The 24284-nt window shown below is 38.5% G+C and overlaps 1 protein-coding gene across 1 annotated transcript in view; it reads right to left on the bottom strand.

Annotated features, from left to right (window-relative positions):
• SIGLEC15 (sialic acid binding Ig like lectin 15) overlaps positions 1-24284 on the bottom strand; it is an 82986-nt gene that overhangs the window by 24151 nt on the left and 34551 nt on the right. The window lies entirely within an intron of this gene.

Here is a 24284-nt window from a genome sequence, read left to right as displayed (position 1 = left end):
CTGTCCATCCACACATCACAACAGGGCTTGAGGAGGAGCAGGAGGACTGTATACACACACATGCACACAAAGGTTATATCTATGCATATGTATATACGATAACACATATACATATATGCATAGCTTATACATGTACATACACATAGTAGCTGCTCAGTTAAATGGTTCTTCACTTTATTTGTTTTGTTTTTTGTGTGTTTGTTTGTTTGTTTTTATTTCCATTAATCTAGGAGGTGGATCAAAAAAGATCTTGCTGTGATTTACATCAAAGAGTGTTCTTCCTATGTTTTCCTCTAAGAGTTTTATAGTGTCCAGTCTTACATTCAGGTCTCTAATCCATTTTGAGTTTATTTTTGTGTATGGTGTTAGGGAGTGTTCTAATTTCATTCTTTTACATGTAGCTGTCCAGTTTTCCCAGCACCACTTACTGAAGAGACTGTCTTTTCTCCATTGTATAGCCTTGCCTCCTTTGTCATAGGTTAGTTGACCATAGGTGCGTGGGTTTAACTCTGGGCTTTCTATCCTGTTCCATGGATCTATATTTCTGTTTTTGTGCCAGTACCATATTGACTTGATTACCGTAGCTTTGTAATATAGTCTGAAATCAAGGAGTCTGTTTCCTCCAGCTCCCTTTTTTCCCCTCAAGACTGCTTTGGCTATTTGGGATCTTTTGTGTCTCCACACAAATTTTAAGATTTTTGTTCTAGTTCTGTAAAAAATGCCATTGGTAATTTGATAGGGATTGCATCGAATCTGTAGATTGCTTTGGGTAATATAGTCATTTTCATAATATTGACTCTTCCAGTCCAAGAACATGGTATATCTTTCCATCTTTTTGTATCATCTTTAATTTCTTTCATCAGTGTCTTATAGTTTTCTGCATACAGGTCTTTTGTCTCCCTAGGTAGGTTTCTTCCTAGGTATTTTATTCTTTTTGTTGCAATGGTAAATGGGAGTGTCTCCTTAATTTCTCTTTCAGATTTTTCATCATTAGTGTATAGGAATGCAAGAGATTTCTGTGCATTAATTTTATACCCTGCAACTTTACCAAATTCATTGATTAGCTCTAGTAGTTTTCAGGTAGCATCTTTTTTTTTTGTTTGTTTTAACATCTTTACTGGAGTATAATTGCTTTACAATGGTGTGTTAGTTTCTGCTTTATAACAAAGTGAATCAGTTATACATATACATATGTTCCCATACCTCTTCCCTCTTGCATCTCCCTCCCTCCCACCCTCCCTATCCCACCCCTCTAGGTGGTCACAAAACACCAAGCTGATCTCCCTGTGCTATGCGGCTGCTTCCCACTAGCTATCTATTTTATGTATGGTACTGTATATATGTCCATGCCACTCTCTCACTTTGTCACAACTTACCCTTCCCCCTCCCCATATCCTCAAGTCCATTCTCTAGTAGGTCTGTGTCTTTATTCCCATCTTACCCCTAGGTTTTTCATGACTTTTTTTTTTTTCTTAGATTCCATATATGTGTGTTAGCATACGGTATTTGTTTTTCTCTTTCTGACTTACTTCACTCTGTATGACAGACTCTAGGTCCATCCATCTCATTACAAATAACTCAATTTCGTTTCTTTTTATGGCTGAGTAATATTCCATTGTATATATGTGCCACATCTTCTTTATCCATTCATCTGTTGATGGACACTTAGGTTGCTTCCATGTCCTGGCTATTGTAAATAGAGCTGCAATGAACATTGTGGTACATGACACTTTTTGAATTATGGTTTTCTCAGGGTATATGCCCAGTAGTGGGATTGCTGGGTCGTATGGTAGTTCTATTTTTAGTTTTTTAAGGAACCTTCATACTGTTCTCCATAGTGGATGTATCAATTTACATTCCCACCAACAGTGCAAGAGGGTTCCCTTTTCTCCACACCCTCTCCAGCATTTATTGTTTCTAGATTTTTTGATGATGGCCATTCTGACTGGTGTGAGATGATACCTCGTTGTAGTTTTGATTTGCATTTCTCTAATGACTAATAATGTTGAGCATGCTTTCATGTGTTTGTTGGCAATCTGTATATCTTCTTTGGAGAAATGTCTATTTAGGTCTTCTGCCCACTTTTGGATTGGGTTGTTTGTTTTTTGGATATTGAGCTGCATGAGCTGCTTGTAAATCTTGGAGATTATTCCTTTGTCAGTTGCTTCATTTGCAAATATTTTCTCCTATTCTGAGGGTTGTCTTTTGGTCTTCTTTATGGCTTCCTTTGCTGTGCAAAAGCTTTGAAGTTTCATTAGGTCCCATTTGTTTATTTTTGTTTTTATTTCCATTTCTCTAGGAGCTGGGCCGAAAAGGATCTTGCTGTGATTTATGTCATAGGGTGTTCTGCCTATGTTTTCCTCTAAGAGTTTGATGGTGTCTGGCCTTACATTTAGGTCTTTAATCCATTTTGCGTTTATTTCTGTGTATGGTGTTAAGGAGTGTCCTAATTTCATACTTTTACATGTACCTGTCCAGTTTTCCCAGCACCACTTATTGAAGAGGCTGTCTTTTCTCCACTGTATACTCTTGCCTCCTTTATCAAAGATAAGGTGACCATATGTGTGTGGGCTTATCTCTGGGCTTTCTATCCTGTTCCATTGATCTATATTTCTGTTTTTGTGCCAGTACCATACTGTCTTGATTACTGTAGCTTTGTAGTATAGTCTGAAGTCAGGGAGCCTGATTCTTCCAGCTCCATTTTTCGTTCTCAAGATTGCTTTGGCTATTCGGGGTCTTTTGTGTTTCCATACAGGTTGTGACATTTTTTGTTCTAGTTCTGTGAAAAATGCCAGTGGTAGTTTGATAGGGATTGCATTAAATCTGTAGATTGCTTTGGGAAGTAGAGTCATTTTCACAATGTTGATTCTTCCAATCCAAGAACATGGTATATCTCTCCATCTATGCGTATCATCTTTAATTTCTTTCATCAGTGTCTTATAATTTTCTGCATACAGGTCTTTTGTCTCCTTAGGTAGGTTTATTCCTAGATATTTTATTCTTTTTGTTGCAGTGCTAAATGGGAGTGTTTTCTTAATTTCACTTTCAGATTTTTCATCATTAGTGTATAGGAATGCCAGAGATTTCTGTGCATTAATTTTGTATCCTGCTACTTTACCAAATTCATTGATTAGCTCTAGTAGTTTTCTGGTAGCATCTTTACTATTCTCTATGTATAGTATCATGTCACCTGCAAACAGTGACAGCTTTACTTCTTCTTTTCCAATTTGGATTCCTTTTATTTCTTTTTCTTCTCTGATTGCCATGACTAGGACTTCCAAAACTATGTTGAATAATAGTGGCGAGAGTGGACATCCTTGTCTCTTTCCTGATCTTAGAGGAAATGCTTTCAGTTTTTCATCATTGAGAATGATGTTGGCTGTGGGTTTGTCGTGTATGGCCTTTACTATGTTGAGGTAGGTTCCCTCTATGCCCACTTTCCGGAGAGTTTTTATCATAAATGGGTGTTGAATTTTGTCAAAAGCTTTTTCTGTATCTGTTGAGATGATCATATGGTTTTTATTCTTCAATTTGTTAATATGGTGTATCACATTGATTGATTTGCGTATATTGAAGAATCCTTGCATCCCTGGGATAAATCCCACTTGATCGTGATGTATGATCCTTTTAATGTGTTGTTGGATTCTGTTTGCTAGTATTTTGTTGAGGATTTTTGCATCTATATTCATCAGTGATATTGGCCTGTAGTTTTCATTCTTTGTGACATCTTTGTCTGGTTTTGGTGTCAGGATGATGGTGGTCTCATAGAATGAGTTTGGGAGTGTTCCTTCCTCTCCAATTTTTTGGAAGAGTTTGAGAAGGATGGGTGTTAACTCTTCTCTAAATGTTTGATAGAATTCACCTGTGAAGCCATGTGGTCCTGGACTTCTGTTTGTTGGAAGATTTTAAATCACAGTTTCAATTTCATTACTTGTGATTTGTCTGTTCATATTTTCTGTTTCTTCCTGGTTCAGTCTTGGAAGGTTATACCTTTAAGAATTTGTCCATTTCTTCCAGGTTGTCCATTTTATTGGCATAGAGTTGCTTGTAGTAGTCTCTTAGGATGCTTTGTATTTCTGCGGTGTCTGTTGTAACGTCTCCTTTTTTTTTTTTTTATTAATTTATTTATTTACTTATGGCTGTGTTGGGTCTTCGTTTCTGTGTGAGGGCTTTCTCCAGTTGCGGCAAGCGGGGGCCACTCCTCATCGCGGTGCGCGGGCCTCTCACTATCGCGGCCTCTCTTGTTGCGGAGCACAGGCTCCAGACGCGCCGGCTCAGTAATTGTGGCTCACGGGCCTAGTCGCTCCGCGGCATGTGGGATCCTCCCAGACCAGGGCTCGAACCCGTGTCCCCTGCATTGGCAGGCAGATTCTCAACCGCTGCGCCACCAGGGAAGCCCGTAACGTCTCCTTTTTCATTTCTAATTTTATTGATTTGAGTCCTCTCCCTCTTTTCCTTGATGATTCTGGCTAATGGTTTATCAATTTTGTTTATGTTCTCGAAGAACCAGCTTTTAGTTTTATTGATCTTTGCTCTTGTTTTCTTTGTTTGTATTTCATTTATTTCTGCTCTGATCTTTATGATTTCTTTCCTTCTGCTAACTTTGGGTTTTGTTCGTTCTTCTTTCTCTAGTTCCTTTAGGTGTAAGGTTAGATTGTTTATTTGAGATTTTTCTTGTTTCTTGAGGTAAGCTTGTATAGGTAAAAACTTCCCTCTTAGAACTACTTTTGCTGCATCCAATACCTTTTGGATCGTTGAGTTTTTGTTGTAATTTGTCTGTGGGTATTTTTTGATTTCCTCTGATTTCTTCATTGATCTCTTGGTTATTTAGTAACGTATTGTTTACCCTCCGTGTGTTTGTGGTTTTTACGTTTTTTTCCCTGTAATTCATTTCTAATCTCATAGCCTTGTGGTCAGAAAAGATGCTTGATATGATTTCAGTTTTCTTAACTTTACTGAGGCTTGATTTGTGACCCAAGATGTGATCTATCCTGGAGAATGTTCCATGTGCACTTGAGAAGAAAGTGTAATCTGCTATTTTTGGATGGAATGTCCTAGAAATATCAATTAAATCTATCTGGTCTGCTGCGTCATTTAAAGCTTGTGTTTCTTATTAATTTTCTGTTTGGATGATATGTCCTTTGGTGTAAGTGAGGTGTTAAAGTCCCTCACTATTACTGTGTTACTGTCGATTTCCTCTTTTATAGCTGTTAGCAGTTGCCCTATGTATTGAGGTGCTCCTATGTTGGATGCATATATGTTTATAATTGTTATATGTTCTTCTTGGATTGATCCCTTGATCATTATGTAGTGTCCTTCCTTATCTCTTGTAACATTCTTTACAGTCTATTTTATCTGATATGAGTATTGCTACTCCAGCTTTCTTTTGATATCCATTTGCATTGAATATCTTTTTCCATCCCCTCACTTTCAGTCTGTATGTGTCCCTAGGTCTGAAGTGGGTGTCTTGTAGACAGCATATATATGGGTCTTGTTTTTGTATCCATTCTGTGAGCCTGTGTCTTTTGGTTGGAGGATTTAATCCATTCACGTTTAAGGTAATTATCGATATGTATGTTCCTATTACCATTTTCTTAATTGTTTTAGGTTTACTTTTGCACGTCCTTTTATTCTTTTGTGTTTCCTACTTAGAGAAGTTCCTTTAGCATTTGTTGTAGAGCTGGTTTGGTGGTGCTGAATTCTCTTAGCTTTTGCTTGTCTGTAAAGATTTGGATTTCTCTGTCGAATTTGAATGAGATCCCTGCTGGGTAGAGTAATCTTGGTTGTAGGTTCTTGCCTTTCATCACTTTAAATATATCATGCCACTCCCTTCTGGCTTGTAGAGTTTCTGCTGAGAAATCAGCTGTTACCTTATGGGAGTTCCCTTGTATGTTATTTGTCGTTTTTCCCTTGTTGCTTTCAATATTTTTTCTTTGTGTTTAATTTTTGTCAATTTGATTATCTTGTGTCTTGGCGTGTTTCTCCTTGGGTTTATCCTGCCTGGGACTCTCAGCGCTTCCTGGACTTGGGTGGCTATTTCCTTTCCCATGTTAGGGAAGTTTTCACATATAATCTCAAATATTTTCTCGGGTCCTTTCTCTCTCTCTTCTCCTCTGGGACCCCTATATTGCATATGTTGTTGTCTTTAATGTTGTCCCAGAGGTCTCTTAGGCTGTCTTCATTTCTTTTCATTCTTTTTTCTTTATTCTGTTCCGCAGCAGTGAATTCCACCATTCTGTCTTCCAGGTCACTTATCCATTCTTCTGCCTCAGTTATTCTGCTATTGATTCCTTCTAGTGTATTTTTCATTCCAGTTATTGTATTGTTCATCTCTGTTTTTTTGTTCTTTAATTCTTCTAGACCTTTGTTAAACATTTCTTGTACCTTCTCGACTTTTGCCTCCATTCTTTTGCCTAGATCATCTTCACTATCATTATTCTGAATTCTTTTTCTCGAAGGTTGCCTATCTGCACTTCATTTAGTTGTTTTTCTGGGTTTTTATCTTGTTCCTTCATCTGGTACATAGCCCTCTGCCTTTTCATCTTGTCTATCTTTCTGTGAGTGTGGTTTTTGTTCCACAGGTTGCAGGATTGTAGTTCTTCTTGCTTCTGCTGTCTGCCCTCTGGTGGATGAGGCTATCTAAGAGGCTTCTGCAAGTTTCCTGATGGGAGGGACTTGGTTCTTCACGTTTATGTTTGTGTTATTGGACAGTAAGTTGATGCTGCCTTCTCCCAGTCTCTCTGTGCTGGTCCATTTGTGGTTTATAATTAGGGTGACTATATAATTTATTATCCAAACTGGGATACTTTTGTCTGGGACAATTGCTAAACTGTTGGGGCCATCAGTACGATAGTCATCAAGTGGGTTGTCCCTGGCAAACCAGATATGTAGCCATTTGTTTAGACACATTCTGTACTATGAATTCCTTGGTAGCATATCTCAAAGGCTTTATGGAGCTACATAAAAATACTGGGGGTGTGGGAATGGGGGATGGGGGAAGGCCTTGGTATACCCAGTTACCAAAGGCAGAATTTTGCCCTTTTGTTCTGAGTTCCCTTGCCCTGATTTTCCCAGGAGTCACCAGCAGAGGGGATTGGGGTGTATGTACACAGTCTCTGAGTGTGAGCTATAAGTCAATACCAGCATCCTCAGAGTTGAGCAAACAGTGAAAGTATGTGAATCAGGGGTCATTGTGCTTTACATGCCCAGTAAGATTGTGCAATATACAACCTGCACAACTGTATGTGGTCACCCTGTGTGAATGCCTGGGAGAAGGTAAGGAAGAGTTGGAACATGAAACCAGGATTGTTTCTGGGGACCTTAAGGGCCCTCTCTGCAACCTAAGACTCTTAATCAGGTTTAATCTGGTGAAAGGAATTCCCAGCTGGTTCCTAGGTCAGTGGAACCAGGGTGTAAACCTCAGGAGTGGTGGTGGGTGAAAATATAGAGGCAAGCAGGAAAGGTAAGTGGAACATGCAGGAATTTCCAGTCGAAGGGCTAAGGGTTACAGGCTGATAGGAGTTTCTCATTCCTTAGCACCAGCTCATTCCCTGCCCACCCCAGCTGAGTAAGGGCCCAATTCAGGGAACACGGGACAGGGTCGGCTGCAAGGCTTCCAGAGAGGAGGGCATGATGTGAGGAGCTGGAGTGTGGGTGTGGGTTGGTGGGACCCCAGCTCTCACCACGCTGGGAGGAGGGACAGAAAGCCCTATTTCCTCTGTCATTCTGTCAGGGTAAATGAGGCCATGCCCTACTGCTGGCTCTGAATGAAGATGGGGGGCTGCTTGTTCCTTTCTGTGTCTTCTTTCCATTTCCTCTTCTCTGGAAAACCTGGTTGTTTTCCTCTTTCTGTGTCATTTCCTACCTTTGCCCTCTAGACCACGGGGGAAAGCCAGTGTGGTATCCCGGTGGGAACACAGCTTCTGCAGCAGATGGTGCTGCGGTTGAGCACCAGCCTTGCCACTAACTACAGTGGGACTTTGTATACTCCTGATTTTCTATGTAACATGTGGTAATAGTGGCTCCTCTTGCTGCTGCTGCTGCTGCTGCAAGGGCCGCAGTGTGAGGTTTATGAGGGATAACGTTCAGGGCCTGGCTCATAGGAGGAACCCAAATGATCTTCAGAATAGCCTGCTATAAACTTTTTGTTTTGGATCCCGCATATGTAGAATACACATATATTCAGATTCTGATGAAACAACAGCCTGCTTCCAAGAGTGAAACAGAAGATAATAGTGGAAAATAGATACCTATGAGAGGTCAAAATGATTTCAAGCGCTTTAGAAACATTTGGCGAACTGATTAACAAACCCATTTTCTGTTCATTAAAGCAGGTCCGCTGAGAACCTGGACAAGTGTTCGTTGTTAGTTTTGGTCATTTTGGGAGGCAACACTATTGCTTTTAAAAATATCATTGTGTAACTTAGACACCCATCTTTGTCCTGTTCTGCATGCCTAGTGCTCCCCAAATCTTCCCCTTCCTCCTGCTGCTCCTTCCCAGCAGCTCCAACAGCGCTCCTGACCCCAAAGCTGTGCTTCCTCCCTGGCCTTGAACTCCAAAATGTCAGACATGTCTCTTCCTCTCTATGCTTTTAAAATCTCCCCTTCCTCAGAGAGACATTGTTGATTGATGAAACAAAGCAGAGAGTTCATAAACCACCTGCAAAGCAGAGGGAACACAGCATATATAATAAAATAGTTCATATATTTCAAATCACTGGAGAGAAATCAATTCTTTAATAATCGATTCTGGGAAAACCAGTTGAGTCATTTGGATAAAAAAATAAAGCTGGATATAGTCCTTAATTCTTTTTTTCTTTCTTTTTTAATTGAGGTATAGTTGATTTACAACACTATATAAGTTTCAGGTGTATAACACAGTGATTCATAATTTTTAAATATTATACTCTATTTATAGTTATTATAATTATTGGCTATATTCCCTACACTGTACAAGATATCCCTGTAGCTTATTTATTTTACAGTATTAGTTTGTACCTCTTAATTCCCTACCTCTATCTTGCCTGTTCTTCCTTCCCTCTTCCCACTGGTAACCATAGTTTGTTTTCTATAGCTGTGAGTCTGTTTGTTTAAAAATTATATTCACTAGTTTGCTTTATTTTTTAGATTCCACATATAAATGATATCATACAGTATTTGTCTTTCTCTGTCTGACTAATTTCACTAAACATAATACTCTCTAAGTCCATCCATGTTGTTACAAATGGAAAAATTTCATTCTTTTTTGTGGCCAAGTAGTATTCCATTGTGTATATATACACCAAATCTTCTTTACATATTCATCTGTTGATGGATACTTAGATTGCTTCCATATCTTGGCTATTGTAAATAATGCTGCTATGAACACTGAAGTGCATATATCTTTTTGAATTAATGTTTTCATTTGCTTCAGCTATATACCCAGGAGTGGAATCGCTGAATCATAAGGTAGTTCTATTTTTTAGTTTTCTGGGGAACCTCCATACCATTTTCCATAGTGGCCAGATCAATTTACATTCCCACCAACAGTGTACAAGGGTTCCCTTTTCTTCACATCCTTGATAACATTTGCTATTTGTGGTTTTTTTGAGGATAGCCATTCTGGCAAGCATGAGGTGATATCTCATTGTGGTTTTGATTTGCATTTCTCTGATGATTAGTGATGTTGAGCATCTTTTCATGTGCCTGTTGGCCATCTGTATGTCTTCTCTGGAAAACTGTCTATTCAGGTCTTCTGCCCTTTTAATTTATTTTTTAGCTGTTTATACTGGTTTAATCCATGTCAAATGTAGTTTACAAAGGGAAAGGACAAGTACCTTTGTATAGAATATACAGACACAGCATCACACCATGGGGCCCAAAAGAAGGGCAGGGGAGACAACACTTTCCCCTGGGAACAGCAGCTCTAATCCCAGGAAAGGTTCTCCACAGAAGGCTGGGTAGCGAGGCGCACCCTCATCCAGCCCCAGTCTCAGCCCCTGCTTCAGCTTGGTTCCCATTTCCTGCGCCTCCCCCCTCCCCCAACTCCTTATGAAGAGTTCCAGGAGCTAAGACTAAGGAGAGGATCCTGTCACTTGGGTCATGTGCCCCATGTCTGGGAGAAGAAATATACACCACTGAATACTGAGCACATGGGAGAGTGAAGGGAACCACGGGAGAGGGAGAGGGAGAGGGAGAGGGAGAGGGAGAGGGAGAGGGAGAGGGAGAGGCAGGCACCCCAAGAGGTAGATAGGCTGAGCCCCCAGCCAACCCTGAAGGAGGCACTGCTTCCAGGTGTTCTTAACAAAAGAAGAAAATCATACAACCAGAGGGGAGGGGATGGGGTAGAGGGCGAGGAGTTGTCCCATTTATACACAACAGTGTAAACATACACAGTCTATATTATATGTGCTTCAGTCTGGGGTTTACATGTCTGTCTGTCCGTCTGTCAGTCTGGGGGCACAGGGCACCTCTGTGCTCAGCAGCAGCAGTGGCCATATTGGCCTTGATCATGTGACCCCCTTCTGCCCATTTTTTAAAACAGTTTTTTCTTTTTTTGATGTCGAGTTGTATGAGCTGTTTATATATTTTTGATATTAACCCCTTAACAGTCATGTCATTTGCAAATATTTTGTCCCATTCAGTAGGTTGTCGTTTCATTTTGTCGGTGGTTTCCTTTCGTTGGTAGTTTCAAGTTTAATGAGGTTCCATTTGTTTGCTTTTGCTTTTGTTTCCTTTGCTTTCAGAGACAGATCCAAAAAAATATTGCTATGACTTATGTTAAAGGGTGTTCTGACTATGTTTTCTTCTAGGAGTTTTATGGTTTCTGATCTTTCATTTAGGTCTTTAATCCATTTTGAGTTTATTTTTGTGTATGGTGTTAGAGAATGTTCTAATTTCATTCTTTTAGATGTAGCTGTCCGGTTTTCCCAGCACCATGTATTGAAGAGACTGTCTTTTCTCCACTGTATATTCTTGCCTCCTTTTGTCATGGATTCATTGACCATAAGTGGGTGGGTTTATTTCTGGGCTCTCTATTCTGTTCCCTTGATCTGTGTGTCTGTTTTTGTGCCTGTACCATACTGTTTTGATTACTGTAGATTTGTAGTACAGTCTGAAATCAGGGAGTGTGATACCTCCAGCTCTTTTCTTCTTTCTCAAGATTGTTTTGGCTATTTGGGGTCTTCTGTGTTTCCATACAGATTTTAAAAATTATTTATTCTAGCTCTGTGAAAAATGACATTGGTATTTTGATAAGGATTGTAGATTGCATTGGGTAGTATGGTCATTTTAACAATATTAATGCTTCCAATCCATGAACACAGTATATCTTTCCATCTGTTTGTGTTGTCTTCAATTTCTTTTATCAGCATCTTACAGTTCTTTTACCTCCTTAGGTACGTTTATTCCTAGGCATTTTATTCTTTTTGATGCAATGGTAAGTGGGATTGTTTCCTTAATTTCTCTTTCTGATAGTTCATTGTTAGTTTATAGAAATGCAACAGATTTCTGTATATTAATTTTGTATCCTGCAACTTTACCAAGTTCATTGATAAGATCTAGTAGTTTTCTGGTTGCGTCTTTAGGATTTTCTATGTATAGTATCATGTCATCTGCAAACAGTGACAGTTTTACCTCTTCTTTTCCAATTTGGATTCCTTTCATTTCTTTTTCTTATCTGATTGCTCTGGCTAGGACTTCCAATACTATTTTGAATAGAAGTGGCCAGAGTGGGCATCTTTGTCTTGTTCCTGATCTAAGAGGAAATGCTTTTAGCTTTTCACCATTGAGTATGTTGTTAGCTGTGGGTTTGTCATATATGGCCTTTATTATATTGAGGTATGTTCACTCTATGCCCACTTTCTGGAGAGTTTTTATCATAAATGGTTGTTGAATTTATCCACTCAAAAGCTTTTTATCTTTCTTTGCATCTATTGAAATGATCATATAGTATTTATTCTTCAGTTTGTTGATGTGGTGTATCACATTGATTGATTTGCATATATTGAAAAATCCTTGCATTCCTGTGATAAATCCCACTTGATTGTGGTGTATGATCCTTTTAATGTATTGTTGGATTTGGTTTGCTAATATTTTGTTGAGAATTTTTGCATCTATGTTCATCAGTAATATTGGCCTGTAACTTTAGGTTTTTGTGATATCTTTGTCTGGTTTTGGTATTGGGGTGATGCTGGCCTTGTAGAATGAGTTTAAAAGTGTTCCTTCCTCTGCAGTATTTTTGAATAGTTTGAGAAGGATAGGTGTTAACTCTTCTCTAAATATTTGGTAGAATTCAACTGTGAAACTGTCTGGTCCTGGACTTTTGTTTACTGGGAGTTTTTTTTAAAAAAACAATGACTGATTCAATTTCATTACTGCTAATTGGTCTGTTCATATTTTCTGTTTCTTCCTGGTTCAGTCTTGGGAGATCATACATTTCTAGGAATTTGTCTTAGAATTTGTTTCTTCTAGGTTGCCCATTTTGTTGGCGTATAGTTGTTTGTGATAGTTTCTTATGATCATTTGTATTTCTGTGGTGTCAGTTGTAACGTCTTTTTAATTTCTGATTTTATTGATTTAAGCCCTCTCTCTTTTTATCTTGATAAATCTGGCTAAAGGTTTATCAATTTTGTTTATCTTTTCAAAGAACCAGCTCTTAGTTTCATTGATTATTTTTATTTTTTTACCCTCTATTTCAGTTATTGTCCTTAATTCTTAATCTATATTCCTCTTAGTACAATTACCTAAAGGTAAAAATTGAAATAATAAAAATGTTAGAAGGAAACATGGGTGATTTTAAAATGAGTCATGAAGTAGAGATCTTTCTAAGTTTGGACAAAACCTTAGAAACCATAAAATGAAATTTTCATGAATTTGACCTTTTAAGAACTTCACTTTAACCTTGGCTATCTGAAAATTTAAATATTTTGTATGAAAAAGAAGTCAAAAGGCAGATGACAGAGTGAGGGGAAACATTTGCAGCACATATGTAGATAAAGACTAGTTTTCTTTGTTTCACATATTAATAAGATATAGGACAGTTCTCAGAAAAGAAATAAAAATGGCTGACAAACTTAATGGTAACTAAAAGATAAGAGATTAAATCAAAAATGATTTACCATGTTTCACCTGTTAGATTGGCAAACATTTTAAAGCTAGATTAAAACCTTGGGTTATTGAGGGTAGGTAAATGGGCTATCAATAATACTGGTAGATGTATCAACTAGTCATCTTCTGGGAGACAGTTTGACATAATCAATCAAGATTGCAATTGTGTATATTCTCTTATCCAGCAATTCTACATTTTCTAGATATTCCTACAAAAGTTGGCAAAAATATACATACAAGACTCTTCCTTGCAGAATTATTTTGTTGTAGTAAACAACAATTATCCCCCCCCCCATTTCTTTTATATGACATCTGACATATAAGATTTCCTTTATCTGACATATACAGCTACAAAAGTTATAAATGCAGTATTATAATTTTTGCTTTGAATAGTCAAATATGTTTGAAAGAAAGTTTAAGGAGTCTTTTATAGATATTCGTGATTTTTGATGGTCTTAATTCCTTCCTAATGATCCATATTTTCATCTGGTATCATTTCTCTTCAGCCTGAAGAACTTCCTTTAGCATTTCTTTAGTGCAGCTCTGCTGGTGACAAATTCTTTTAGTTTTCTTTTATATGAAAAAATCTTGATTTGTCTGAATATTTGATGTATATTTTTTGCTGGCTATAGAATTCCGGGCTCACAGCTTTTTTGTTTTTTTTTTTTCTTTCAGCACTTGCAAGATGTTCATCCAGTGTCTACTGGCCTCCACTCTTTCTGACATGAGAAATCAGTGGTCATTTGAATCATTATTGCCCTCTTTGTAATATGTTTCTTTTCTCTGTGTGCTTTCAAGATTTTCTCTTTGTCACTGATTTCCAGCAGGTTGACTCTAATATTCTTTGACATGGTTTTATTTTAGTTAACCTGCTTGAGGTTTGTAAGATTCTTAGGTGTGCAAATTTATGTCTTTCACCAAATTTGTGGATTATTTGGTCATTATTTCTTCAAATATTTTTTTCTACCCTATTTCATCTCTCTTCTCTTTCTAGGACTCCAATTGCATGTGTGTTAAGTCTCTTGATATTATCCTACAGGCTCTATCACTTTTCTCTCTACTCTTCACATTGGATATTTTATGTTGATCTCTCTTTAAATTCACTGACTCTTTCCTCTGTTTTCTTCGTTCTGTTGATAAGCCCATAAGTTAATTTTAAAATTTTAGATATTGCATTTTTCAGTTCTAGAATTTCCATTGATTCTTTTTTTTAAGAACAGAGATTTTATTTTTTCTGTTTACACTGTTTTTATTTTTTTCAGTTATACATATATCTATTCTTTTTCAGATTCTTTTCTGATATAGGTTGTTACAGAATATTGAGTAGAGTTCCCTGTGCTATACTGTAGGTCCTTGTTGATTATCTATTTATATATAGTAGTGTATATATTTTAATCCCAAACTCCCAATTTATCTCTCTCCCCCTTTGGTAACCATAAGTTTATTTTCTTCGTCTGTGAGTCTGTTTCTGTTTGGTAAATAAGTTCATATGTGGAATCACTGTTTTTACATTCCACATATAAGTGATATCATATGATATTTGTCTTTCTCTGACTTACTTCTCTTAGTATGATAATCTCTAGGTCCATCCATGTTGCTCCAAATGGCATTATTTCATTCTTTTTTATGGCTGAGTAATATTCCATTGTATATATGTACCACAACTTCTTTATCCATTCATCTGTTGATGGATATTTAGGTTGCTTCCATATCTTGGTTAATGTAAAGAGTGCTGCAATGAACATTGGGGTACATGTGTCTTTTTGAATTATGGTTTTGTCTGGGTATATGCCCAGTAGTGGGATTGCTGGATCATATGGTAATTCTATTTTTAGTTTTTTAAGGAACCTCCATAATGTTCTCCATAGTGGCTGTATCAATTTACATTCCCACCAACAGTGCAAGAGGGTTCCCTTTTCTCCGCACCCTCTCCAGCATTTGTTGTTTGTAGATTTTCTGATGATGCCCATTCTAACTGGTGTGAGGTAATACCTCATTGTAGTTTTGATTTGCATTTCCCTAATAATTAGTGATGTTGAACATCTTTTCATGTGCTTCTTGGCCGTCTGTATGTCTTCTTTGAGAAATGTCTATTTAGGTCTTCTGCCCATTTTTGGATTGGGTTGTTTGTTTCTTTAATGTTGAGCTGCATGAGCTGTTTATATATTTTGGAGATTAAACCTTTGTCCGTTGATTCATTTACAAATATTTTCTCACATTCTGAGGGTTGTCTTTTCGTCTTGTTTATGGTTCCCTTTGCTGTGCAAAAGCTTTGAAGTTTCATTAGGTCCCATTTGTTTACTTTTGTTTTTTATTTCCATTACTCTAGGAGGTGGATCAAAAAAGATCTTGCTGTGATTTATGTCAAAGAGTGTTCTTCCTATGTTTTCCTCTAAGAGTTTGATAGTGTCTGGTCCTACATTTAGGTCTTGAATCCGTTTTGAGTTTATTTTTGTGTATGGTGTTAGGGAGTGTTCTAATTTCATTCTTTTACATGTAGCTGTCCAGTTTTCCCAGCACCACTTATTGAAGAGACTGTCTTTTCTCTACTGTATATCTTTGCCTCCTTTCTCATAGTTTAGTTGACCATAGGTGCGTGGGTTTACCTCTGGGCTTTCTATCTTGTTCCATTGATCTATGTTTCTGTTTTTGTGCCAGTACCATATTGCCTTGATTACTGTAGCTTTGTAGTATAGTCTGAAGTCAGGGAGCCTGATTCCTCCAGTTACGTTTTTTCCCCTCAAGACTGCTTTGGCTATTCGGGGTCTTTTGTGTCTCCATACAAATTTTAAGATAATTTGATCTAGTTCTGTAAAAAATGCCATTGGTGGGCTTCCCTGGTGGCGCAGTGGTTGAGAATCTGCCTGCCAATGCAGGGGACACGGGTTCGAGCCCTGGTCTGGGAAGATCCCACATGCCGCGGAGCAACTAGGGCCGTGAGCCACAGCTATTGAGCCTGGGCGTCTGGAGCCTGTGTTCCGCAACAAGAGAGGCCACGATAGTGAGAGGCCCGTGCACCGTGATGAAGAGTGGCCCCCGCTTGCCACAACTAGGGAAAGCCCTCACACAGAAACAAAGACCCAACACAGCCAAAAATAAATAAATAAATAAATAAATTAAAAAAAAAAAAAGAAGAACCTCTGCTTTGCTGCAGCTGTGAGGAAGAGGGAATACTTAAAAAAAAAATGCCATTGGTAATTTGATAGGGATTTCATTGAATCTGTAGATTGCTTTGGGTAGTATAGTCATTTTCACAATATTGATTCTTCCAATCCAAGAACATGGTATATCTCTCCATCTGTTGGTATCATCCTTAATTTCTTTCAACAGTGTCTTATAGTTTTCTGCATACAGGTCTTTTGTCTCTCTAGGTAGGTTTATTCCTAGGTATTTTATTATTTTTGTTGCAATGGTAAATGGAAGTGTTTCCATAATTTCTCTTTCAGATTTTTCATCATTAGTGTATAGGAATGCCAGAGATTTCTGTGCATTAATTTTGTATCCTACAACTTTATCAAATTTATTGATTAGCTCTAGTCGTTTTCTGGTGACATCTTTAGGATTATCTATGTATACTCTCATGTCATCTGCAAACAGTGACAGTTTTACTTCTTCTTTTCCAATTTGTATCTTTTATTTCTTTTTCTTCTCTGAATGCTGTGGCTAGGGCTTCCAAAACTATGTTGAATAATAGTGGTGAGAGTGGACATCCTTGTCTCTTTCCTGATCTTAGAGGAAATGCTTTCAGTTTTTCACCATTGAGAATGATATTTGCTGTGGTTTTGTCATATATGGCCTTTACTATGTTGAGGTAGTTTCCCTCTATGCCCACTTTCCAGAGAGTTTTTATCATAAATGGGTGTTGAATTTTGTCAAAAGCTTTTCTGCATCTATTGAGATGATCATATGGTTTTTATTCTTCAATTTGTTAATATGGTGTATCACATTGATTGATTTGCGTATATTGAAGAATCCTTGCATCCCTGGGATAAATCCCACTTGATCGTGGCGTATGATCCTTTTAATGTGCTTTTGGATTCTGTTTGCTAGTATTTTGTTGAGGATTTTTGCATCTATATTCATCAGTGATATTGGTCTGTAGTTTTCTTTTTTTGTAGTATGTTTGTCTGGTTTTGGTATCAGGGTGATGGTGGCCTCATAGAATGAGTTTGGGAGTGTTCCATCCTCTGCAATTTTTTGGAAGAGTTTGAGAAGGATGGGTGTTAGCTCTTCTCTAAGTGTTTGATAGAATTCACCTGTGAAGCCATGTGGTCCTGGACTTTTGTTTGTTGGAAGATTTTCAATCACAGTTTCAATTTCATCAGTTGTGATCGGTCTGTTCATATTTTCTATTTCTTCCTGGTTCAGTCTTGGAGGGTTATACCTTTCTAAGAATTTGTCCATTTCTTCCAGGTTGTCCATTTTATTGGCATAGAGTTGCATGTAGTAGTCTCTTGAGATGCTTTGTATTTCTGCGGCGTCTGTTGCAACTTCTCCTTTTTCATTTCTTATTTTATTGATTTGAGTCCTCTCCCTCTTTTTCTTGAGGAGTCTGGCTAATGGTTTATCAATTTTGTTTATCTTCTCCAAGAACCAGCTTTTAGTTTTATTGATCTTTGCTATTGTTTTCTTTGTTTCTATTTCATTTATTTCTGCTCTGATCTTTATGATTTCTTTCCTTCTACTAACTTTGGGTTTTGTTTGTTCTTCTTTCTCTAGTTCCTTTAGGTGTAAGGTTAGATTGTTTACTTGAGATTTTTCTTGTTTCTTGAGGTAGGCTTGTATAGCTATAAACGTCCCTCTTAGAACTGCTTTTGCTGCATCCCATAGGTTTTGGATCGTCGTGTTTTCATTGTCATTTGTCTCTAGGTATTTTTTGATTTCCTCTTTGATTTCTTCAGTGATCTCTTGGTTATTTAGTAAAGTATTGTTTAGCCTCCATGTGTTTGTGGTTTTTACGTTTATTTTCCTGTAATTCATTTCTAATTTCATAGCGATGTGGTCAGAAAAGATGCTTGATATGATTTCAATATTCTTAAATTTACTGAGGCTTGATTTGTGACCCAAGATGTGATCTATCCTGGAGAATGTTCCGTGTGCAGTTGAGAAGAAAGTGTAATCTGCTGTTTTTGGATGGAATGTCCTGTAAATATCAGTTAAATCTATCTGGTCTATTGTGTTATTTAAAGCTTCTGTTTCCTTATTTATTTTCATTTTGGATGATCTGTCCATTGGTGTAAGTGAAGTGTTAAAGTCCCCCACTATTATTGTGTTACTGTTGATTTCCTCTTTTATAGCTGTTAGCAGTTGCCTTATGTATTGAGGTGCTCCTATGTTGGGTGCATATATATTTATAATTGTTATATCTTCTTCTTGGATTGATTCCTTGATCATTATGTAGTGTCCTTCCTTGTCTCTTGTAACATTCTTTATTTTAAAGTCTATTTTATCTGTTATGAGTATAGCTACTCCAGCTTTCTTTTGATTTCCATTTGCATGGAATATCTTTTTCCATCTCTGCACTTTCAGTCTGTTTGTGTCCCTAGGTCTGAAGTGGGTCTCTTGTAGACAGCATATATATAGGTCTTGTTTTTGTATCCATTCAGCAAGCCTGTGTCTTTTGGTTGGAGCATCTAATCCATTCACGTTTAAGGTAATTATCGATATGTATGTTCCTATGACCATTTTCTTAATTGTTTTGGGTTTGTTTTTGTAGGTCCTTTTCTTCTCTTGTGTTTTCCACTTAGAGAAGTTCTTTTAGCATTTGTTGTAGAGCTGGTTTGGTGGTGCTGAATTCTCTTAGCTTTTGCTTGTCTGTAAAGCTTTTGATTTCTCCATCGAATCTGAATGAGATCCTTGCCAGGTAGAGTAATCTTGGTTGTAGGTTCTTCCCTTTCATCACTTTAAGTATATCATGCCACTCCCTTCTGGCTTGTAGAGTTTCTGCCGAGAAATCAGCTGTTAACCTTATAGGAGTTCCCTTGTATGTTATTTGTCGTTTTTCCCTTGCTGCTTTCAATAATTTTTCTTTGTCTTTAATTTTTGCCACTTTGATTACTCTGTGTCTCGGCGTGTTTCTCCTTGGGTTTATCCTGTATGGGACTTTCTGCGCTTCCTGGACTTGGGTGGCTACTTCCTTTCCCATGTTAGGGAAATTTTTGACTATAGTCTCTTCAAATATTTTCTCTGGTCCTTTCTCTCTCTCTTCTCCTTCTGGGACCCCTATAATGCGAATGTTGTTGCATTTAATGTTGTCCCAGAAGTCTCTTAGGCTGTCTTCATTTCTTTTCATTCTTTTTTCCTCATTCTGTTCCATGGCAGTGAATTCCACCATTCTGTCTTCCAGGTCACTTATCCGTTCTTCTGCCTCAGTTATTCTGCTATTGACTCCTTCTAGTGTAATTTTCTTTTCAGTTATTGTATTGTTCATCTCTGTTTGTTTGTTCTTTAATTCTTCTAGGTCTTTGTTAAACATTTCTTGCATCTTCTTGATCTTTGCCTCCATTCTTTTTCCGAGGTCCTGGATCATCTTCACTATCATTATTCTGAATTCTTTTTCTGGAAGGTTGCCTATCTCCACTTCATTTAGTTGTTTTTCTGGGGTTTTATCTTGTTGCTTCATCTGGTATATAGCTCTCTGCGTTTTCATCTTGTCTATCTTTCTGTGAATGTGGTTCTTGTTCCACAGGCTGCAGGATTGTAATTCTTCTTGCTTCTGCTGTCTTCCCTCTGGTGGGTGAGGCTATCTAAAAGGTTTGATGGGAGGAACTGCTGGTGGGTAGAGCTGACTATTGCTCTGGTGGGCAGAGCTCCGTAAAACTTTAATCCATTTGACTGTTGATGGGTGGGGCTGAGTTCCCTCCCTATTGGTTGTTTGGCCTGAGGCAACCCAACACTGGAGCCTACCTGGGCTCTTCAGCAGGTCTAATGACAGACTCTGGGAGGGCTCACGCCAAGGAGTACTTCCCAGAACTTCTGATGCCAGTGTCCTTGTCCCCACCGTGAAACAGAGCCACCCCCCACCTCTGCAGGAGACCCTCCAACACTAGCAGGTAGGTCTGGTTCAGTCTCCCCTGGGGTCACTGATCCTTCCCCTGGGTCCCGATGCGCACACTACTTTGTGTGTGCCCTCCAAGAGTGGAGTCTCTGTTTCCCCCAGTCCTGTCGAAGTCCTGCAATCAATTCCCACTAGTCTTCAAAGTCTGATTCTCTAGGAATTCCTCCTCCCGTTGTTGGACCCCCAGGTTGGGAAGCCTGACATGGGGCTCAGAACCTTCATTCCAGAGGGTGGACTTCTGTGGTATAAGTGTTCACCAGTCTGTGAGTCACACACCCACCAGTTATGGGATTTGATTTTACTGTGATTGCACCCCTCCTACCGTCTCATTGTGGCTTCTCCTTTGTCTCTGCATGTGGGGTATCTTTTTTGGTGAGTTCCAGTGTCTTCCTGTCGATGATTGTCCAGCAGCTAGTTGTGATTCTGGTGTTCCTGCAAGAGGGAGTGAGAGCATGTCCTTCTACTCCGCCATCTTGGTTCCTCCTCCAAAGCATATATCTTTTCAAATTAGAGCTTTCATCTTTTCTGGATATATGCCCAAGAGTGGAGTTGCTGGATCATATGGTAGCTCTAATTTTAGTTTTTTTAAGGAAACTCCATACCATTCTCCATAGTGGCGGTACCAATTTACATTCCCATCAACAGTGTAGAAGGGCTCCCTTTTCTCCACTCTCTCTCCAGCATTTATTGTTTGTAGTCTTTTAGTTGATGGCCTTTCTGACCAGTGTGAGGTGATACCTCATTGTAGTTTTAATTTGCATTTCTCTAATAACTAGTGATGTTGAGAATCTTTTCATGTGTTTTTTGGCCATCCATATGTCGTCTTTGGAGAAATCTCTATTTAGATCTTCCTCCCATTTTTTTTGATTGGGTTGTTTGTTTTTTTGATATTGAGCTGCATGAGCTGTTTGTATATTTTGGAGATTAATCACTTGTTGGTTGCATCATTTGCAAATATTTTCTCACATTCTTTCAAGTTGTCTTTTCATTTTGTTTATGGTTTCCTTTGCTGTGCAAAAGCTTTTAAGTTTCATTAGGTCCCATTTGTTTATTTTTGTTTTTATTTTCATTACTCTAGGAGGTGGATCCAAAAAGCTATTGCTGTAATTTATGTCAAAGAGTGTTCTGCCTATGTTTTCCTCTAGGAGTTTTATAGGATCTGGCCTTACATTTAGGTCTTTAATCCATTTTGAGTTTATTTTTGTGTATGATGTTAGACAATGTTCTAATTTCATTTTTTTTTACATGTAGCTGTGCAGTTTTCCCAGCACCATTTATTGAAGAGACTGTTATTTTCTCCATTGTATGTTCTTGTTTCCTTTGTCATAAATTAATTGACCATAGGTGCATGGGTTTATTTCTGGGATTTCTATTCCATTGATGTATAAGTCTGTCTTTGTGCCAGTACCATACTGTTTTGATTACTGTAGCTTAATATACAGTCTGAAGTCAGGGAGCCTGATTTCTCCAGCTCTGTTTTTCTTTCTCAAGATTGTTTTGGCTATTCAGGGTCTTTTGTGTTTCCATACAGATTTTAAGATTTTTTTATTCTAGTTCTGTGAAAAATGCCATTGGTAATTTGATAGGGATTGCATTGAATCTGTAAATTGCTTTGGGTAGTATAGTCATTTGGAAAATATTGAGTTTCCAATCCAAGAACATGGTATATCTTTCCATCTGTTTGTGCCATCTTTGATTCCTTTCATCAGCATCTTATAGTTTTTGGAGTACAGGTCTTTTGCCTCCATAGGTAGATTTATTTCTAGGTATTTTAGTCTTTTTGATGTGATGGTAACCACTGATTCTTTTTAAAGTAGTTTTTATTTATCTGCAGAGACTTACAATATTTTCATCATTCAGCATAGTAAAAATTGCTGCTTTAAAGTAATTTTCTAATTATCTCAACATCTTTGCCTTGAGATTGGTTTTTGTTGATTTTCTTTTCTCTTGAGAATGAGTCATGTTTTCCTGTTTCTTCATATGCCAAGAGATTTTGAGTTGTGTCCCAGATATTGTGATTATTATGTTGTGGAGGCTGGATTTGTTGTATTCCCAAAGAGTTTTAAATTTTTGCTTTAACAAATAATTAACTTGGTTGGACTCAAACTGTAAACTCTGTTTTTTGGGGGGCCATCTCTTTCTCAGTTCAGTTGTCTTATCCTTAGCTGGGTTGCTTAAATTCTGTCCTGTATGTGGGTGATTAGGGGTCAGGCAGAAAATTGGGCAGAGTTTACGCATGAAAGTTGAAACTTCTCTCTGTTTCTCTCCTTTCCACCTAATTCTCCAGCAGCTATGGTTGCCATAAACTCTATTCCCTGGTTCTTCAGATCAGAAGGACTGTGGGTTTTCTACCAGGTTTAGCCACCCCTCAGGATATTGACTGCAGCTTGCTTTCAGGCTAAGTCACTAAAAACAGGAGACTCACCTCATATGATTCCCTTCTTCCAAGTATCACTTTCCCTCTGCCTGCTTTGTATATTCTCCAGGGCCTTCAGGTAGGCTTTTTTGTTTTTGCTATTTTTTGTTTTTGGTTCAGAGCTTATAATTGTTATCTTTAGTAACGTTGGTATAGTAAGAGCTTACTCATCTTAGCAGAAGTGGAACTCAGTCCAGAAACTGAATTCTTAACCACTGAGATGTACTGACTATCACTTAGTAAAATGCTATTTTGGCCTCATCTAACATTCTATAAAGGGTCATTGATCTGAGAAATATCTTGAATGGTGGGTTTTCAGACACTGTATAAACCTGGTGATGTCTTTTGAAGAGGAGGAATTTTTTGTCAATGCTTTTCAACTTGAAATGCCCATTGCACCTATAGACAAGGGCTTTTTTTTTCTAAAGAGAAAGTAATGACCATGTACACAAACAGGAGATGCTGACTCATCTTGGCTAAGCCAGCCCCTGAGAATGACTCACTATGCCTTAAGAGACTGGGGAAAATGGCCAAGTGGACAGGGCATCTGCTAATGCTTGGTTCTGACTTGACTAGATTTAGACCAAATTGATTCTGATTTGGGAAAGGTATAAACTTGATGTTCCAGGTCATTAGGTGACTTCTTCTGTTCACTTTTATTTACCATCAAGAGGACATGAGATCCTAGGATGTGATTAGAAATGAGTAACCAAGTGCAATTGTACTAAGTCATTCAGTCACGCAGGGCAGGCATGGGATAGAAGGGGAGGGTAGGTGCTAGGACCATGTGGGGAGAGGTTATCAGGAACTACTGGGCCCTGCTTAGTCATCTCTTCTCCCTTCCTTGGAAAAATGGGGTGCGGTTGCATGTTTGTTGGGAAGGACCTGAGTCTCAAAGGGCAGTGCCATCATTTGTTATACCTTAGGTCCTCTGTGACTCCCTTTTCTCCTCTATAAAACCATGGCCATGGATTAAATGTACCTGAAGGACCCTTCTGATTCCATGAATCACCATGGAAGGGCCTCTCCTCCTTATGGGCACTCACCAGAGGGGGAATTATGGAAACAGAAGTCAAGACAGGAGAGGTTGGGAGCAGGAGTAGTAGACACTGCAGGGGAGGTGCCAGGGCCAAAGGCATCCTCACTTTCCATTAACCCTTCACCAGATCCACCGTAGAGCTGAGGGTGGGAGTGGGCAGGACCTGGAACTGCACAGCGAGGGTGAGAGACCCCAGCTCTCTCTGCCCTGGACACTACCCTCACTTCCCAGGAAACCTTTGAAGGACAGAGGTGCCAAAGTCCTCCCCTGGAAACCAAACCTGAAAAACCACCACTTCCTTTCACTGGGCTAAGTTCAGCTTCAGCAGCTAGCAGTGACCTTGGGAAGAGAATGCATGGTCATTCACACTTCCTATTCTCTCCTGGGGTGGTACTCCAGGTGGATTAAAACAATCAGAGAAGGAGAGGAGGAAGGGGGTTAAAGGAGGGGAGTAAAACCGAAAGGGAAGATAGAGGGTGTATAGCTAAATGTCACCAGTTCTAAGTTGCAGATTTCACTCAGCTCAGGGCCATCTTTTCCCTTGTACCACCCACCCCTCCACATCTGGGTAGGTCCTCTGCGTGCAGTCTCCTCTCATTAACTGTGAAGTTTGTACACACCAGCACCCTCCATCAAATTTAAAAAAGCAGGAGGAGGATGCTTTGGAGTTGATTCACTCCTTCTTT

Source organism: Eschrichtius robustus, chromosome 14 (genome assembly GCF_028021215.1).
Source record: "Eschrichtius robustus isolate mEscRob2 chromosome 14, mEscRob2.pri, whole genome shotgun sequence".
NCBI classification, from domain to species: Eukaryota; Metazoa; Chordata; class Mammalia; order Artiodactyla; family Eschrichtiidae; genus Eschrichtius; species Eschrichtius robustus.
Note: the sequence above shows the minus strand (reverse complement) of the source record. Positions and strands in the feature narration are given on the sequence as shown.